Genomic DNA, 6,738 nt, shown 5'->3' with positions numbered 1-6,738 from the left:
TTCTAGCACTCATTCTCTGCATTGAATATGAATCAATGATATAACTTATGATTAAAGTATAAAAAGTAAAATAAGAAATAAATAAGACTTTGAGTCTGGTCATGAGAATTTAAGTTCCATTTCATAGGTTGCTTTCTTAGTTTTTTGTAACTTCCCTGGTTGACGTAGACATTTTTCAGAATTCTTTTAGCTAAATAATAGCCTTTGCGCATATTTCATTTAATTACCTTGAAAGGATCAGAGTTGAAATACTCCACCAAGAATTTTCATTCAACTTCAGTGACATCTTCTGGTATGTTTTGCAATCGTTCCTCCTTTGTAGCAAATTTTTTGAAATGATCATGGAGCCTACTACGACGATATCAATTATTAGCTGTATGAAGGATAGTATCCCTAGTGTGTTGCATGTCTGGAATTTCAAAGGCGTCCTGTACTCACATCAAAAAATTAGAAATGATAGCTTTGTCACCTAAGACTCTACTAGCAACCAGATAGATTTGTATGTGGAACATATAATAATAAAGGATTTCAAAGTTGGAACCAATAGATTAATAAATATGCCTACTATTTTTTATACATACTACTACTATAATAGGCAATTGTTACTAAATATGGCATTTGGTTGAATACTACTCATTCAAGAACAAAAAAACTATAAACTTAAAATATACAAAGAGAATTACCAGCATATGAGCAACAATCCTTTCTTTTGCTAGATTAGAAACTTTCTTCCAAGTTTTGATATCATGCTTAGCATTCTGGTCAATTGTGACCGAAAGCTCAGTAACAAAATTATTAGCTCCAGGACCAACTACTACTGTTCGATCGGGTGGGATAATTACCTCCAGCTTTCCATTGGGATTATTTTTGCATTTCTTTTGGATTGAAAACCCTCTAGTCTTCCCCCTTCCCTTTCTCATTTGTCCTTCAGCAATACATAAGAATATTAAAATGAAAAAGTCCAGAAAACTTCAACATCAATTCATTACTGAGAAAAACACTACTACTGCTAGGAAATAGATTTATCGACCCTAGGCATGGTATTTTTCATATGAAGTCCGTACAAATTTTAACTTCCCAAGTAACTACAGTTTACAAATAATATAAAAATATGATCTCTAATCCACAAATAGATGGAGAACAATTTCTCTTCCTCTACAAAATGAAATGCATGAGGAAATTTAAAAGATTAGTAGTTCAAAAAAGCTTATGATTTAAAGTATATATTAGTATCATACTTCGCTCAAAGTAACTACAAACAAATCAATTAATTAAATAATTAAATCCTACTCTTTATAAGAATTTATTACTAAATTTGAAGGCATAAAAATTCTGTTTCTATTAAGTTATACAAGCATGAGATTTCTCAAAGCTACTTTTTACTAAATGAATCAACTCACGTGGTTGTGGGTTTGAAATTACTCCAGCAAATTCAACACCATCAGAAACATGCGTATTTGTCATCATGATAGTCTGCAAGACATAATAAAAAGAATTATACTGGAACTAGTTGAAAGTAGAAGTGAAAGCAGAACATTGCACATATTGTCAATCAGAAAATAATCTATCCAACAACATAACTATAGATTAAGGTGTATGTCCAAACAGACTATTTAAGTAAAAATAAACAAATACAGTGACTAAATAACGATGGTTAGATATAAAATCATATAATCATGATATATTTTGACTCAGTATGTGGCATGGGACGAAACTAAACATTCTAAATATTAAATGAAGTTATATAGTAACAAACATAATAAAGAAATAAAAAGATTAGCGGAAAGGAGAAATTAACCATTTGGGCAAGGTGGTGAAAAATCACATTCATTTTCATCGCCAATCACCATCCTCTTTTTCATCATGTTCATCCTCAGAAAAATATTTTTCATCTGTTGAGTCATCCATATCTTCATGATCCGATTCATCTACAACTTCTAAGTCTATTTCTTCCTCAATATTGATAGAAGATGCTTCAATGCTCAATCCATCAATATCTTCTCTTTGTATTCTAATTATATCAGTGTCTGATTCTACTTGAAGATTTTGTTCTTCCCTTTCAACCAGGTCAGTTAATTGATATGGTTCTATTTCATCATCTTGTTCGGGTAGATCATACAAGTTTCATGGTATTACCCTTACAACCTCATTCCAATTCTCATTTTGATCATATTAAACATAATACACAAATTGAGCTTGTGATCCTAGAATAAATGGATCATTTGTGTAATGAAGTCGTGTCACATCCACAGATATGAATCCATATTCATCCTTTTGGTAACCTCTACTTTGACTTCGACCCAGAGGCGAAATTTCAAACTAGTCACATTGGAATAATGTCACTGAATATTTGTCCAGATATTGGATTTCTAATATTCTTCTTATCTTATAATAATCAGCATTTTCTGTATATTCATCACTCTTTACGATTACACCACTATTTTGAGTTTTTTAAAATTTCTCAGATGCCATTGTTCGAAACCTAAAACCATTCAAGACATATCCATTATGGCATTCAACTCCTAAATCTGGACCTCTTGCCAAAGCTAGCAATTGATCAGTAATTCGACTGTCACCGTTATCTTTTAATTGTATCGCCTATTAATTACAAACTCATAAATATTAGTACTACTTAAAAATAAAATTTATGAATTGTCCTAAATAAATATCAACCAACATTGAATTATATAAGTTACCTTTTTTTCTGAAACTATAAAGGAAATTCCTCCTTGTGCCTCTTGACAACATTTCTATTATTCTCCTTTGTTAATATTTCTAAATGTTCCCTATAGATGGTGAACATAAAATAAAATGAAAATATTACAAGATAGTCGTTGAAAGAATTCATAAGAAGAAAATAATGTAAACTAAGTGAAAAGTATTTTACTCGATAAAGGGGCCAATTTCTGCACAATTTTGAAGGATGTAAAAAAATGTGCTTGCTTGATTTCAAGATCATTCAATTTTGTCCAATCACCCCCTCCAAATGGCTTACCACGACAGTTGAATACATATAAGCCATTAGGATCCATGTTGAAAGAATTAGAATTCCTATGCGGGCGATTTTCCTTTGTCTCCATATCTGTCAAATATTTGGAACAGAATGCCATGCATTCCTCTACAAGATAGCCCTCAGCAATTGACCCTTCTGGGCGAGCCATGTTGCGTACGTAACCTTTTAATGTGCGCAATATTTTGTTAAGTAAAGACATATTAGTTTCGAGCAAATTTCAACAAAAAGAAAAATTTAAAGTAATAAAAATCTAACTTCTCGATGAAATACATCCATCGAAATTGAACAGGACCACCCTCCTTTGCTAAATGGATTGCCAAATGAACCATAACATCAAAGAATGATGGTAGGAATATACGTTCTAGTTTGCAAATTGTCACCCATATACTTTTATCTATTTTATCTAACTTATCCATATGCAACTCTTTAGCGAACAAATCACTAAAGAATGGATTAGGCGGGGACAGGTCGCTTCCTTCTCGTTTCTTTCCTGGCGACTAGCTTCTCAAGTGGGCGGCTTGGTAATAAAGCTATCTTCAACATCGTTGTGGCAACTTTCTACTCCTCCTAAGTTGTCTTGCCGTATCTAAAATGACTTCGAGCATCCAACTTCACCACTGCTGCCTGCGTTTTGGACGGTAGGAACGAGGAGAGGGGGAAGGGAGAAGCAGGGCTTGAAGAACGAGCCGTGCAAGGACGCGAGGAGAGAATTCAATTAACGGATCATATGCATCCTTTGGCAAAATCCCTTTTATGATAAGTGGAAAGATATGTTGGAAAAGAACATGGTGATCGTGACTTTTAAGTCCAAAAAGTCTAGCTTCCTTAACATTGACACAACGACTAATGGTAGAAATATATGCATCCGAAAACTTGACATCTTTGATGAGTTGACAGAATTTAATCTTCTCAGTTTTGGACATTGTATAACTAGCAGGAGGAAGTATGTACTTATTCTCACTTTTTATTGGATGAAGAGGCTTTTTGATTCTCTTGTATGTCCGATCGAGATTTTAATGTGTCCTTTATTTTTCCGTCAATATCCAACAACATTACTATCACACTTTCACTAATACTTTTTTCTATATGCATTACATCCAAATTATGTTTCAACAATACAGTCCTCCAATATGGGAGTTCAAAGAATATACTTTTCTTCTTCCAGTTGGCACGTCTTTCGGCATCTCATTTTCTTTTTCTTGTGTTGTCACCCATGGATCCTTGTAAGGATGTATTTAGTTGTACAAGCACATCATCTCCACTCAATGCTTGTGATGCGGTCTTTCTTCCCTTGTGTTATCAAAAGAACCTTTGGTCCGACGATAAGGATAATTTATTTCCAAGACCCTACGATGACCCATATAGCAATGCTTTCGATCATATTTCAAGTAAATAGAGCAAGTATTTACATGATAAACTGGACAAGCAAATTTTCCTTTTGTGCTCCAATCGGACAACATGGCATATGCTGAAAAGTCATTAATTGTCCACAATAAAGAAGCACGTAATTGAAAATTTTGTTGCTTAAAAGCATCATAAGTCTCAATTCCATCCTCCCATAATTTTTTCAAATCATCAACTAAAGGTTGGAGATACACATCTATATCCATACCAGGACTTTTTGGGCCAAGAATAAGCAAGGATAACAAAATATTAGATTATTTCATGCAGAGCCATGGGGGAATATTATACGAAATCAAGAATACTAGCCATATACTATAGGCATTACTCATGGAACCAAAAGGATTAAACCATCTGAAGCAAGTCCAAGTCTTACATTACGTGGATCTAATGCAAAATCCAAATGTTTCTCATCAAAAGGTTTCCATGTCAGTGAGTCAGCTGGATGCCTTAATACTATCGTCAACTCGCTTATTTTTATTCCACCTCATATCTTTCGCGCTTCGTTTAGTCATAAACAAGCGTTGTAATCTTGGGATCAAAGGAAAGTATCTAAGAATTTTCCTAGGAATTCCTTTCCTTCTCTTATTCAATTTACTTGAAGCAACCTCATTGTCATCGTATTCTCCTTTCCGTACTATCTATTTTTTCTCACCACATTTAGGACATTGCTCAAGATCCGCATATTCGTTTCTACATAAGATGCAATTATTAACACAAGCATCTATTTTCACATAATCTAGACCCAAATCTTTAATAATCTTTTGAACTTCATAAATAAATTTAGCGAGCACATGTCCTTTGGGGAAAGCATCGCTTAATAGTTTTACAAAGGGTCTAATGAAGTATTACTCCAACCATGCAAGCACTTCATTTGAAAAAGACGCATTACAAAAGAGAGCTTCGAGAACTTTTCACAATCTAGATATAACTTCTGCTCTGCATCTTTTAACAACCGATAAAAACTCTTAGCTTCTGCATTAGGTTCTTCATATCTAGACTCAGCCGACTCATCAGACTGATCATGAGTTATATTATCTGTAGGAACACCGTGATACATGTCATGCAACATCTCGAAAGTGGCAGCAACATCATTTTCTAAATCTGAATTTGCACTAGAATTTATTTCATCATCTGAAGATGAATCCGACTCACCATGATGAATTCACCTATTATATGTTGGATCTATACCCCATCTAAGTAAATCTATTTTCACTTCTTCTCGCATTTTTCTACGCACATGGTTACAATTAGTGCACGGACATTGAATTCTTATACCAACATTAGGATTTAAAAATACAAAGTTCAAAAATTATTCCACGCCATTTAAGAATTCTGGTAATGCTCTATTCCTAAGAAATATCTAACTTTTATCCATCATATAATAACCTACAAAATTATAAAATATTAACTGTCCCTCAATTTTTTTGCTGTCAATTTTGCAAAATATTAAATAAGGAAAAGGTCAGAGACAGACTCTATACTAAAATATAGTAAAAATAACAGCATATAAATTGAACGAACAGTGATACAAGCGAAGGAACACACTATAGATGAATAGTAATCAGCAAGACTCACCAGACTTTGTAGACTAGAAATAATGAAGCAAATAATAGACTAGAACCAATTGCTCAGAGATGTAGAACAACAAAGGAGAAAACCTTGCTAGAATGGTAACTGAAATAGGCTAAGGATTAAGGAAAAGATAATTAAAAAGAAAAAAACTAGGTTGCCGTTTTTCTTTTGGCGGAAAGTTGAAAAATACTTAGCTAAATCTTAGGCCACTAACCAAACTTGTTGAGAAAATTAAGGTGTGAACAAAACTTGCTGAGACAATTAGGGGTTCTACCAAATATAAATTATTGCTAATTTATTATATTTTAAAACTACTATGTTCTCAAATAAAATATGACATCAACAAAAAACTTACACAGAGCAACTAAAAGAGTGGGCTAAAAATCCGGAAAAGGTCATTAGCAAAGAAAATTTTTCCGCGCTTTATTTTGGCGGAAAACTGGAAAATAATTAGTTAAGTTTTAGGCCACAACCCGCCTATATTGTTGGCAAAAATAAAGTGTATTGCCAATAATACAAATTTATTGTTGCCAATTCTATTTATATTTTAAATTTATTATATTGTCCATAAATATGGCAATAGGAATATAAAACGTTGGTAACAATGAAAAAGTCGTGGCTAAAAATTCTATGATAATAGCAACAATTTTATCAAATTGTCACCATTTATTACAATTAGCCAACAACACTTTGATTGTTGCAAAAACGTTGTTGCCAATTTGTTTTAATTTAAAATTAATTATCTAAAC

The 6,738-nt window shown here is 33.0% G+C and overlaps 1 long non-coding RNA gene across 1 annotated transcript; it reads right to left on the bottom strand.

Moving 5' to 3' along the window:
• Window positions 1-233: 233 nt before the first annotated feature.
• On the bottom strand, window positions 234-6,098 carry LOC142180212 (uncharacterized). Its single transcript, XR_012708378.1, has 3 exons — window positions 5,993-6,098; window positions 1,401-1,473; window positions 234-428 (listed from the first exon to the last, which is right to left on the bottom strand). It is a non-coding gene; the product is annotated as an uncharacterized LOC142180212 (long non-coding RNA).
• Between the last annotated feature and the right edge of the window lie 640 nt (window positions 6,099-6,738).

Source organism: Nicotiana tabacum, chromosome 4 (assembly GCF_000715075.1).
Source record: "Nicotiana tabacum cultivar K326 chromosome 4, ASM71507v2, whole genome shotgun sequence".
In the NCBI taxonomy this organism is placed as follows: domain Eukaryota; kingdom Viridiplantae; phylum Streptophyta; class Magnoliopsida; order Solanales; family Solanaceae; genus Nicotiana; species Nicotiana tabacum.
This window is presented reverse-complemented; position numbering and strand designations above follow the sequence as displayed.